Below are 14,366 nucleotides of genomic sequence, written 5' to 3'. Positions count from 1 at the left end.
CTTTTGGGTAGAGCTCCGCTTTAAGTACAGAGTCTTTATTAAAATGAATCCCGAGCACAGAAACATTCATTGAAATATATTGTTCAATAGCCATTAACGATGTAAATCCACTTTGTTTGCCTTTCCAAACCCAAATATCACCTTGTTAGAATAGCAGTGGCATCTTCACTGTACTGTACATAGACTGTGCAGAGGACAGAACTGTGGGAGGGGTCAGGCAGGCTCCACCTACTACAGGAGGGGGAGGAGACAAGACCAGTCACCATGCTCAAGAAGAGTGAGCAGCAGTGAGTGGTCTTTAATACAGGAAGTTCCTGCAAAGTCTAACACTGGATTACTGCACAGATCTGGAATACACAAAGCACACCGAGATCCAAGGATGTATACACAGGACTCTTGTATTAATATTTCTTGGAAAGTGTATATATAATTGTTTATATATATATATTTTTTTTTTTTTGCTGTCAATTTTCCTTGGCAAGATTTCGTTACTTCTTGTTCCATAGATACAACAGGAAATTGTTCTGGTGACAATTTTAGATTTGCCCTCAGTTTATGTCCCTGTGACACTGGTCACAGCACACCCAGAAAAGGGTATTTTACTTCTGCATTTCAGTTTACTGCCGTATGTGGAACAAATGCGACAAAGTAGCTCAAGCACATTTTTTGAGCGCCAAGCTTTTCTTTTTCTTTTTTTTTTTTTTTTAACAGCACATCTTTTACATCAAAAATGCACTTCTCCTTACCATGTTTGGGGTACCATTAACAATGAATGGTACTGCAAGTGTGACTGCAAAATGTGATTTTGCAGATGTTAAAGTGTCTGTAGACCCTTACATATACCCAGTAAAGTGACTGGCCTCAGGTGACACACAGAGATTTAACTAATCCTCCTACATAAATTGTACCTATGTACATAAGTTGTACCTGTCTTCTCTTCTCTGCAGCTGTTCAAAATGCTCAATTTATAAAGTTTATCTTAGAGTTCACAAAAAAAAGGGGAGGGGGGGGGGGTTGAATTTACACACAGCAGAGCTCAGGGATGAGAACTCTGAGAGCTGATTGGAGGGAAAAGACACACCCTCGTGCACACAGGAACAGAGCTGAAGCTATCAATCACAGGCTGTGTGCTGGAGGTCCCTCCCTGTCACCTTTTTTCTTTTGCTGTCAGGAGAAGCTGTCAGAAGTGATTCATGCTGATAGCAGATGAATGGGGAAACAGACAGAAATTACACTTTGTGCTCATGACTGAGACAAGTACACACTATAGAGGGATATGCTTTGTTCATATTTTGTGTCTGGGATTTACAACCACTTTAATGAAATGCTATAGTGTGAAAGCGGCCTCACTTGTAATGTTACCAAAATACCCATTTCAAATACTACTTGCAAACTAGAGATGCATATCCATAAACATAATGTATGTGTTTTGTCAAAAATGTGGTAAAAAATGAAACTTGATACACTCTGGAATAATCTTATAAAATGTTATGAATTGATTATCATGACCCAATAAAAGTATATAAACTATTTTCAAATAAATGTTACAGTAACAGTATAAAGTGATACCTACTGACATTACATTATAGATGTACAAGAAGGAATGTTTCACACACAATATCTTAAAGCGAAACTCCACCCAAAAGGGGAAGTTCCGCTTTAATGACTGCTCTCCATTAAGTTTTGGCACCTTTGGGGAGAGGGGAGGAGCGGGTACCTGAAATTGACAGGTACCTGCTCCCACTTCCGCTGCGATCGCCTAGGCGATTGGAAGCGAAGTTGTCCTCCCCGTAGTCTTCTGGGACATGCGATAGGTCCCAGAAGACTACTGGACCATTCACAAAGCACAGCGCTTCTCGCGGATGCGCGGTGGGCACCCGGCTGTGAAGCTGCAAGCTGTCACAACCGGGTGCCCTCAAGGAAGATGCCGGAGCCGGGAACACAGGGCGGCCGGTGAAATGGGCTGCGGGGAGGACACCATGGGATCAAAGAACAGGTAAGTGGCTGTTTTTTAAAAGTCAGCAGATACAGTTTTCGTAGCAGCTGACTTATTTTTTTACAGTTTTACTGGAACTTCCGCTTTAACTACCTAAATAAAGTGACATTCTTCTGCCAAGTCTCTCTGCGTTCAGGAAAATGTTACAAATGTATCACCAACTGTGCTGGGGAAGCAGTTATCTTACATAATCATGTGCAACGTCTGGGGACAAAGCAGAGCCGATCCTCTTCTTTTTACACTGCTGATTATTTGGCAAAGAGAGCAGGATATAAAAATAGTTTTCAGTCTGTTTCACAAATTGTTTGCCGGTCATAGATACATGGCAAACTGCGCATTTTTTTTTACATGAAAATATACGTCAAACCCAGGGGTGGACTGACCATTGGGGAACTCAGGCACTGCCCGAGGGCCCGGGGTCAGTAGGGGGCCCCATGAGATGTCCCTGGTACCTTTCATAGGCTTTTTTGGGTGTGGTTTGAGTGTGGGAGAAGACACAGGGGCCCCATGATCCCCTATTGCCCGGGGGCCCCATGAGTTGTCAGTCCGCCCCTGGTCAAACCCTCCAGACATGACTTTTTTTTTTAATGCAGAGGACCTATAGAAATAAAGCAAAGTAGATACAATTTTTTATGTTGTACAATATTTGTGCAAATGTTGATCAAATCTATAGTTTCAGTAAAAAAAAAATTAAATTTTAGCGCATACTATATAATCTTGATACTGTATTTCTAATCATCATATCTATACAATATCTAAGATGTGATATTGTATCAAGTAAATACATAGAAATGACTGTACATTGTGCCAACAGATTGTGTGCACCTGCAACACAGTGAAAACCCCACAATTGTCCATAGGTAACATATTACCTCTAAAGTTCAGAAATGTAGAGTAAAGGTGGCTATAGACTACTCCAGGGCAGAGGCGGACTGACCATTCGAACACTCGGGCACTGCCTGAGGGCCCGGGGTCAGTAGGGGGCCCCATGAAATACCCCTGGTACCTTTTATAGACTTTTTTGGGTTCTTTGAGTGTGGGAAAGGACACAGGGGCCCCATGATCCCCTATTGCCCAGGGGCCCCATGAGTTGTCAGTCCACCCCTGCTCCAGGGGTACTCAACCTGTGGCCCCCGGACCTCAAATCAGGGAAGTGCATGCTCAGGGTCGATAACCCGTTGAACGCGATCTCGGCTTGCAGATCCGCCATCCTAGAGCATCAGAGTGCACCGAGCTGATGGCGGCAGTGGAGGAGGCAGGAGCTGCATAAGCCGATGCTTCCTCTGTAGCGCCGGCTCCAGTCCCAGGCAGAGTGATACCAAGAACACTTCGCCTGGGGCCTTTCTAGCAGCCTGGAGAGCAACACCAGCAGAAGATGGAAGAGGAAAAGAAGGTCTGTGTATTAAACATCACATATATTGCGCTTTTGCAATGGGCATTTTAGCACCTATAAAAGGATTATCCCCCCGGTTCACATCTATGTGGCTGTGCGGGCCGCGTTTTGCATGGGCACAAGAGCCCATTCATTTGAATGGACTCCCGTGCCCGTGACACACAGTGATAGAAGTCCCTGCACTTCTTTGGAAAACGCAGCCCACACAGGAACCTCGGTTCCCAGTACGGTTGTATTTTCCAGTGCGGGCGGCGTGTCATTAGAACTAATGGCACCCGTCCGTAGGTCCGCATTTCTCTCTGCGGGTGGTGCGGCTGCACGGATTTTCATATGGATCCGCAGCGGCACCACCCGCACAGATGTGAACCGAGGGTAAAGAACGATAAGCTGCTTAGCCTGATTTGCAGGTGCAGCTCATTGCACCTGTGGTTTTCCTGCGAGTTAGCTGCACTGAGCCAAAGACTTCTATTAGATCCTGAAGGTTCGGTGTGCTTTCAGAAAACACACCAAAACTCCTGAATGCAGATGTTTTGTTGCACTTCCAGAAAGTACACCACACCCGCAAGATGTAATAGAAGTCTATGGCAGAGGGCAGCTGACCCACAGAAAGCCACAGGTGCACTGAGCTGCACCCGAGTTGGGGGTCTCAGGACAGTAGGAGCTCTTTAACATTTGTGGTTTGTGGGGGCAGTAAAACCCCACCCCCCCAACCACTAGCTTAGTGTCAAGGGTTTCAATGGTGACCCTGCCCCATGCCTCAGGGGGCCCATGCAGCCTCCCTGTCACATTCTGTTTTACACATATAGGAGGGGTGGCAGGGGCAACATATACAAGAACCAATTCTCCTCCTCCTTCTCCCACCAGTATTTAGTGACCGCAGGAGGAAAATGTTCATTATGCTATTCAAAATAAAAAAAAAATCAAAATTTTGAACCATTTTATTTTTTTCAAGCTTAAAGTGGTTCTGAAGGTTCAAGGCTTTTTACCTTCATGCATTCTATGCATGAAGGTAAAAAGCCTTCTGTGTGCAGCATCCCCCCGAACCCCCTAATACTCACCTTAGCCCCCTCTCGATCCAGCGATGTGCTATCACTGGATCGAGAGCTATCGCTGGATTTCCTCTACTCACTGGCTGAGACAGAAGCAGGAGCCATTAGCTCACACTGCTGTCAATCACAGTCAGCAAACCAATAAGAAGAGAGGGGGTGGGGCCGAGCTGCGGATGCATGTGCACATGGACACACCAAGCAGCGGGTGCCCCCATAGCAAGCCACTTGCTTTGGGGGCACTCAACAGGAGGGAGGAGACAAGAGAGCCTGCAAGGGACCCGAAAAGAGGAAGATCCAGGCTGCTCTGTGCAAAACCACTGCACATGGCAGGTAAGTATATACATGTTTGTATTTTTTTCTTAAGAATAACATTATAATTGAACAAGCTGAAGTTAGAATCTGATTGGTTACTATGCACAGCTGCACCAGTTTTAGTAAATCTCCTCCAATGTATTCTGACAGTGGGACTGCTCCGTTGTCAGAGTACTGATCAGTGCTGCAGCTGCTGTTTGAGAAAAGTTTTCCAACATTCCTGTTTGACAGAAGTCGATCATGATATCAACTTTCTCTTGAGTGGGAGCCTCCAAACATGGATCAAAAAGCAGCTAGCCCCTGCTGAACCAGCACAATTTTAATCCATCTATGGCCAGTTTTAACTGTAAATAGGGGAATTATTCCTCCTACCCTGATATGCTTCGTAATACTTAAAGCGGTAGTAAAGTGGCCCCCATGAAAAAAAAAAAATCCTCTGCAAGGTAATGTCATGCATGCATCGCATACTAGCTTATTATGACAGACTTGCACTACATTGCCCAAAGTATTGGTCGGCCTTTACACGCACACGAACTTTAATGGCCCCCCAGTCTTAGTCTGTAGGGTTCAATATTGAGTTGGCCCCGCCCTTTGCAGCTATAACAGCTTCAACTCTTCTGGGAAGGCCATCCACAAGGTTTAGGAGGGTGTCTATGGGAAGGTTTGACCATTCTTCCAGAAGGGCATTTGTGAGGTCAGGCACTGATGTCGGGGGAGGAGGCCTGGCTCACAGTCTCCCCTCTAATTCATCCCAAAGGTGTTCTATGGGGTTTAGGTCAGGACTCTGTGCAGGCCAGTCAAGTTCCTCCACCCCAAACTCATTTATCCATGTCTTTGTGGACCTTGATTTGACTGGTGCGCAGTCATGTAGGAACAGAAAGGGGCCATCCCCAAACTCTTCCCACAAAATGGAGAGCTTGAAATTGTCCAAAATGTCTTGGTGTGGTAACGCCCTAAGAGTTCCCTTCATTGGAACTAGGGGGCCAAGCCCAACTCTTGAAAAACAAATCCACACCATAATCCTCTCTCGATCAAAATTTACACTTGGCACAATGCAGTCAGGCAAGTACCATTCTCATGGCAACCACCAAACCCAGACATGCCCAAGGATTGCCAGACAGAGAAGTGTGATTGGTCACTCCATAGAACATGTCTCCGCTGCTCTAGAGTTCAGTGACGGCGTGCTTTACACCACGGAATCCAATGCTTTGCATTACACTTGGTGATGTAAGGCTTGGATGCAGCTGCTCGGCCATGGAAACCCATTTCATGAAGCTCTCTATGCACTGTTGTTGTGCTAATCTGAAGGCCACAAAGTTTGAAGGTCTTTAGCTGACCCCGCTCTGTCATTTTACGTGGCCTACCACTTGGTGGCTGAGTTGCTGTTGTTCCCAGTTGCTTCCACTTTGTTATAATACCACTAACAGTTGAGCGTGGAATATTTAGTAGCCAGGAAATGTCACGGATGGACTTATTGCACAGGTGACAACCTATCACAGTACCACACTTGAATACACTGAGCTCCTGAGAGCGACCCATTCTTTCACCAATGTTTGTAGAAGCAGTCTGCATGCCTAGGGGCTTGATGTTATACACCTGTGGCCATGGAGGTGATTGGAACACCTGAATCCAATGATTTGGAGGGCTGAACCAATACTTTTGGTAATATAGTGTACCTTAAAGCAAAGCCCCCCAGCAGCGCACTGTCACTGCTGACAGGGCTTCCATCTTCACCCAATCTTCATTCTGGGTTTGCCGGCTCTGGCCAATTTAAAAGTCAAGCCGCAGTGACATCACTCCTGTGCATGCTCATTGGAGCCACAGCTGCAGCACAGTGCTCTGAAAGGACAGAATGTTGTCCTTTCAGAGTGCAATGTGTGTGCAAAGTAGCGAATATCTCTGAAACTTTGCATGTTCAGGCGATATCCTTCTACTTACAGTAAAGATTTATTATAAGCTTACCTGTAGGTACAAGTCAGTAAGCAGAGTTTACAACCACTTTACATGCACAATAGGCGTTTACATACCACATACATCCTAGATGCACATTTGATACTTATTTCCATGGGAGAGTGGGGGTTCTTTAAAGGTATTATAAACCTTCCTACCTGCACTTTGTATTGTTCACCTGTATAAGATGAGTATTGATCACGTAGTTTCATGATGTAATTTGTTGCGTTCAATGAACGGTCTATATTACAGTAAATCCTAACATTCCTAAGTCAGCTATTTCAATTTGTGTTCAAGCATGAGACATGCTGCATGGCACTGCACAGGTTAATGCATAACCTCTTTTTGTAGTCTTAGAACTGTCACTTCTTGTGAAGAAACAACAAATCCCAGAATCTGGGTCTGCTCAGCCATTCAGAGGAAGACTTGCATTTTCTAAATGAGTACAAGGCTACATCTGATTGGCAGAGGTGGAGATTGTGACATCATCTGCCTGCCTCTCCACAGACCATGAGAGGATGCCTTGTATTCTTTCAGAAAATACATAGCTTCCTCTGATTAGATGAGCAGAGCTTACCTAACCCAGATTTTTTCCAGGAGCGGGACAGGAACTCCCTGTACCACTGCTGGAACACCGCTCTGTATACGGTTTTTAGCTAATGCCACATATAGTTTATGTAACACTACTCCCTTAGGAGTCGCTGCGTTTTGGGTCCCCCTAAAGCTCTGCACAGCCAGGCAACACACATTTTCTTCCACACTTTGTACACAGGAGTCATTAAACAGTTTTTGTGCTTGGTCTTGTGATTTTTATTAAGGGGTTTAGAACTTGGATGGGGTCTAGGGGTACATGGGATACCCGAGGAACTGCAGAAACCAAGGACAAACCCCTTAGCTACTATATACAAAAAATGTGGATAGTACAGTCTCTCCTTTGAGAGCACAAAAGGCTCTTTGGTGTACCTTTTCAGACCCTGGATGCTTCTTCCTCTTCACCTAACTGCCTTGAGGGTATCCTTGGGCAAGGGGGCCCAAGAGCTGTAAATTTAGCACAGTCCCATATGAAGACTAGTTGGGTTTTGCACCTGACCGTCCTCTCCCCTTATCTGGTCCAGAGGGTGTAGGAGTACTCACTCTGTCTTTCCCTGTTATCTTGGTGGGTTGTTGGCTGCTTTCAGGCCTTATTGCTGGGCTGGTTCTTTCCCTGCTTCACAGGCCATCCCCCCAAGGGAACGATGGGAGATCCTTCCTTCCAGAATTCTGCCTGCAGGTGGGTTCCCCTCCCTGGGGCCCTCTCCCACGCTCCACACTCCAGCTCCTCACTCCATCTTCCACCTGACACTGACTCTGCTCCCAGGCTCTGGGATACTTAAGGGTTGCCTTGGTCACCATGCCCAGACGCCTGCCAGAGGATTGGCCAAGGTCCCTCAATTATGCATATCTGAGCTTCCTCCCCTCCTCCGTCTCTCCTCCACAAAGCTCTCAGGTTTCTGGAGAGGTAAGAGGGCTCCAGAAGCTCTGACCTTCAAAACCTCTCTAGTCTGTCCTGAGGTGAACTCCTGCCTCACTCACAGGCTGACTCATCCCAGGCTGCTACCCAGCCTCTGACTGTCAAAAAAAAAATACCTAGCTAACCTGGAGGGCATAACATTTATATAGCACTCACAGCGGGCACATCTATTAGTGAAGGTAATAGTTCAATTGGACCAACATGGTCCAAATGAACTGTTTTAAAGTTGCATAAAACTGGAGTTGGGATTTAATGCATGACCTATGTCTTAAGTCTATAACAAATACTTCCGGTCATATCCCACAAGAGCTACGTCTTTCAGTATAGTGCTCTGCATGTGAGAGCTAAAGAGTACTTAGATCTGACACAGACACAAATAAGCAGAGAAATTAATCGAGAAATAAGCAGGCAAGTGTTTCATCACATTAGCACTCCCACATTTGTGATGCAACAAAGAGGAAATTGGGGGGCATATACTGGACACTACATGACCCTGGACAGGAAGCTGAACAGGGACTCTGTGAATGAATACATTGCCACAGGGGAATCTATTAGCTATGACACTACAAGCTGCAGCCCAAAATATGTGAGCCCCTCATTACAAGTAAGACAACACAGGGAATAGAACTGCACTAATAGTTGTTTTGTTTTTACTATATTATTTCTGTGCTAGTCATAATTTAATTATTTTTCCTTTGCTTTATAATATAAAATTACCACAGCAAGATATTATAGAAGATCTGGTTGTGTTGCAATTTTTTAGGTGGGCTGCAGAGAGTGCAGTGATCTCTAACAGTCTCATGTAACATGTCTCCAGTCTATTGCTCTCTCCTAAAGCATGCCTACAGTCTCCAAGCACTGCTATAGCATGTTTGCAGAATGATCATCTCTTGTAGAATTCTCATAGTCTCTGACCAACTCTTGTTGCATGTCTGCAGTCTTTAACAGTTTTCTGTAGTATTACATTATCTTAATATTTTGTGTTGCATTTGAGGTCCTGCATATCAAGGTTCAATTAATGAAGGGTACAGGTCTTTACTCCAAGCCGATCATTATTATTATTATTATTATTATTATACAGTATTTATAAAGCACCGATAGTTCACTCAGCGCTGTACATTACAAAGGGGGACAGAACATGTGACAGAACAATAACAATACAATGCAAAACATGAGGGGATCGAGGGCCCTGCTCTTTCGAGCTTACAATCTAGGAGGGAGGGGATAGTGGTACAGGAGGAGATAGCTGTGGGGGATGGAGTGGTAGGAAGAGTGGAGGAGGTCGGCAAGTTAGCAGGGGGTGGGGTAGGCTTCCCTGAAGAGATGGGTTTTTAGGGTGCGCCTAAAGGAGAGGAGAGTAAGTGATAATCTGATGGGTTGGGGCAGGGAGTTCCAGGGAATGGGTGACACCCTGGAGAAGTCCTGGAGGTGGGCATGGGAGGAGGAGACCAGGGAACTAGAGAGAAGGAGGTCTTGTGAGGAGCGGAGTGTGCGTGCTGGGCGGTACTTGGATATTAGGTCAGTGATGTAGTTCGGGGCAGTATGGTGGACGGCTATGTACGAAAGTGTTAGGATTTTGATTATGAACAGAAAGTCACTCGGCCACAGCTAGCTGGGATCTGACAGCTTTAAATCAGGAAAAAGTTTGCAGCTGAACTATGAAGTGCTCAGAGCTGAGTGCTTCCAGGTTCACTGCACAAAGGGTTAAGACTCAACTTCCAATGGAGTTTTCCTGGGGAAACGAAAAGTGGACAGGCTGGAAAAACACCAGCCAGACATTTGACCCTCTCTCCAAGAAGGCTTAAGTATGGTTTGTCATTCATGGTCAGTTAAGGTCTTAGGACATGAAAAATTTGATCCTACACGGCCCAGTTGGATGGCTCTGTAGGAACCTTAAACCGTTCCCTGCAAGCTGAAGCACTTTCATTTACTCCTTGCATACTATCAAAAAGCCTAAAAAAATCTGCCTGCTGTATCTATTCATGAGACTGGACAAGAAGCCAATTGCCTTAAAAATGCCATTACTCGGGGCCAGAGCCATATCTTGGCTATCTACAAATGTTATTTATTCTTTCTACATGGTGATACGTCATAAAACTTTATTAGCCTCCAACATCTGGACATTAAGTCACTCCAGGAAGACTATTGTACTTGGAACATCTGAACTAGAAATAGATGTAGCCCTTTGCAAACACAATCACACCCAGAGAGTAACATGAAAAGCTATGAAAATGTTTACTTTACTGCTGCTCCGCCGCTCAGCGATTATTCCACTAGTACAAGTGCAATCAGCGAGTTAATACAGATCAGATATTCCAGTCTAGACCAGATGGCTTAAAGCTGAATTCCGTGTACAAAAAATATTTAATTTATATATATTCCCAATGGTCACAAAGGGTAATAATCCACTTTGCTGTCATGAAATGCTTTTGGAAACCAAGAAATTACCTTCCAAAAGTAGCAGTGGCATCGGTCCGTACAGAGAGTGCAACTATGGGCTAGATACAGCAGGCTCCACCCACTACAGACCACCTGCAGAGAACTACATGAGGGGGAGGATACAAGACCAGTCACCCTGCACAAGCAGAGAGAGTAGCAGTGACCTGTCTTAGTCAAAGGAACAATCTTCGCATAGGCAAAGTGCAGGGTTGTTTCGTAATAGGTTACTGCACAGATCTGGAGCAAATGCACTAACCACACAAAGATTCACATAAAAATACACATGGCCCCTGTATATAGACCAGTGTTTCTCAACCTGTTTTCAGTCAATGCACCCTTTAAAATTATGGACAGTCTGGAGGCACCCCATTCTAAGCCAAGCACATCTCCTGAAAAACAACCCCACACCATAATCCCCCCTCCACCAAACTTTACACTTGGCACAATGCAGTCAAGCATTTCTCCTAGCAACCGCCAAACCAGACATGTCCATCGGCTTGCCAGACAGAGGAGCGTGATTGGTCACTCCAGAGAACACGTCTCCACTGCTCTAGATTCCAGTGGCGCCATGCTTTACACCACGGCATCCGACGCTTTGCATTGCACTTGGTGATGTAAGGCTTGGATGCAGCTGCTCGGCCATGGAAACCCATTCCATGAAGCTCTCTACGCACTGTTGTTGTGCTCATCTGAAGGCCACACCAAGTTTGGAGGTCTTTAGCCATTGACTCTGCAGACAGTTGGTGACTTCTGAGCACTGTGCGCTTCAGCATGCACTGACTCATTTTACTGGCCTACTACTTCAAAGCTGTGCCCAGTTGCTTCCACTTTGTTATAATCCCACTAACAGTTGACCGTGGAATATTTAATAGCCAGGAAATGTCACAGATGGACATTGCACAGGTGGCAACCTATCAGGGGACCACGCTTGGAGTCACTGAGCTCCCGAGAGCGACCCATTCTTCCATAAATGTTTGTAGAAGCAGTCTGCATGCCAAGGTGCTTGCTGTTACAGTTAGGTCCATATATATTTGGACACAGGCACAATTTTAGTTTTTTTCAGGTATTGACCAAAACATATTCAAGCTATAGTTATATAATGGATATGGGCTGAAAGTGCACACTCTCAAGTATAATTTGGGGGTATGTTCATCCAAATTGGAGGAAGGGTTTAGGAATTACAGCTCTTAAGAATAGCCATCCCCCCTTTTTCAAGGGACCAAAAGTAATAGGACAATTAAATATAATCATAAATACAATGTTCATTTGTTGAGAATCCTTTACTGGCAATGACTGCCTGAAGTCTGGAACACATGGACATTACCAAAGACTGGGTTTCCTCCTCTCTGATGCTTAGCCAGGCTCTAACTGCAGCTGTCTTCAGTTGTTCTTTGTTTGTGGGTCTTTCTGCCTTTAATTTTGCCTTCAGCAAGTGAAATGCATGCTCGGTTGGGTTGAGATCAGGTGATTGGCTGAATATGCAGAATATTCCACTTCTTTTCCTTCAAAAGCTCCTGGGTTGCTTTTGCAGTGTGTTTTGGATCATTGTCCATCTGTACTGTGAAGCGCCGTCCAATCAACTTTGCTGCATTTGGCTGAATCTGGGCTGACAGTATATCGCTAAACACTGCAGAATTCATTCAACGGCTTCTGTCTTCTGTCACATCATCAATAAACACCAATGACCCAGTGCCACTGGAAGCCATGCATGCCCATGCCATCACATTGCTTCCACCATGTTTTACAGATGATGTTGTGTGCTTTGGATCATGAACTGTTCCAAGCCTTCTCCACACTTTTTACTCCCCATCATTCTGGTACAGATTAATCTTAGTTTCATCCATACAAAGAATGCTTTTCCAGAACTGGTCTGGCTTTTTAGATGTTTTTTGGCAAAGTCTAATCTGGCTTTTCTATTCTTCAGGCTTATGAATGTTTTGCACCTTGTGGTGAACCCTCTGTATTTGCTCTTGTGAAGTCTTCTCTTGATTGTAGACTTTGACAATGATACACCCACCTCCTGGAGATGGTCCTTCACTTGTCTGGATGTTGTGAATGGGTTTTTCTTTACCATAAAGGGGATCCTGCAACCATCCACCACTGTTGTCTTCCGTGGACGTCCATGCCTTTTTATGTTTCTGAGCTCACCAGTGCATTCTTCTTTCCTCAGACTGTACCAAACTGTTGATCTGGCCACTCCTAATGTTGCTGCTATCTCTCTGATGGATTTGTTTCATTTTTGAAGCCTTACAATGGCCTGTTTCACTTGCATGGACAGTTCCTTTGAACGCATGATGTAGGTTCACAGCAATAGATTCCAAATGCAAATACCGCACTTAGAATCAACTCCAGACCTTTTACCTGCTTAATTGATGAAGAAATAATGAAGAAGTAGCCCACACCTGGCCATGAAACAGCTTTTGATTCAATTGTCCAATTACTTTTGGTCCCTTGAAAAAGCGGGGATGGCTACTCTTAAGAGCTGTCATTCCTAAACCCTTCCTCCAATTTGGATGTACATACCCTCAAATTAAACCCGAGTGTAAACTTTCAGCCCATATCCATTATAGAACTATAGCTTGAAAATATATTTAGTGTTGCGCTCTCAAACCTTCAATCCATATATAATTACTTAAATCATATTAACAAAAAATTCCTTTATCCAAAAGAATTTTTTGCAATTATTAGGAATAATGTGTATAAATAAACATAAATTCTAATATTCTTATACTCTGAATCTTCTAAATCAACTCAGATAAACCATGTGCATAGAACAGTGATAAACAAACAAATATAAAAAATGTATAAATAAAATGTAGAAAATATATATAATATACAGTTGTGTCCAAAATTATTCAACCCCCACTGAAATTGAGTGTTTTGGCCAGTTTGACATTGCTTTTGATCATTCAGTCATCTTGCTTACATTTACATTAAAGAGGCACTTGTAGGTCAGACAAATATAACATAACAGTTATAATGAAATAACCACAAATGTCTTTTCTGTGCTCACAGCATTATCAGTTTTATTCAACCCCCAAGTGACATTCAATCTTAGTACTTAGTACAGCATCCTTTTACAGTTATAACAGCTTTTAAACGTGAAGCATAGCTTGACACAAGTGTCTTGCAGCGATCTACGGGTATCTTCGCCCATTCTTCATGGGCAAAGGCCTCCAGTTCAGTCACATTCTTAGGCTTGCGCACTGCAACTGCTTTCTTTAAGTCCCACCAGAGGTTCTCAATCGGATTTAAGTCTGGTGACTGCGATGGCCACTCCAAAATGTTCCAGCCTTTCCTCTGCAACCATGCTCTAGTGGACTTGGAGGTATGCTTGGGATCATTGTCCTGTTGAAAGGTCCAACGTCTCCCAAGCCTCAGGTGTGTGACGGACTGCATCACGTTTCCATCCAATATCTCCTGGTACTGAAGAGAATTCATGGTACCTTGCACACGCTGAAGCTTCCCTGTACCTGCAGAAGCAAAACAGCCCCAAAGCATGATTGACCCTCCACCATGCTTCACAGTAGGCAAGGTGTTCTTTTCATCATAGGCCTTGTTCTTCCTCCTCCAAACATAGCGTTGATCCATGGGCCCAAACAGTTCTAATTTTGTTTCATCAGTCCACAGAACACTATCCCACAACTTTTGTGGTTTGTCCACATGGCTTTTGGCATACTGCAGTCGACTCTTCTTATTCTTTGGAGACAGCAAGGG

The sequence above is a fragment of the Staurois parvus genome, unplaced genomic scaffold (assembly GCF_062004578.1).
Source record: "Staurois parvus isolate SC_StPar_1 unplaced genomic scaffold, SC_StPar_1.0 ptg001329l, whole genome shotgun sequence".
NCBI lineage: Eukaryota > Metazoa > Chordata > Amphibia > Anura > Ranidae > Staurois > Staurois parvus.
Note: the sequence above shows the minus strand (reverse complement) of the source record.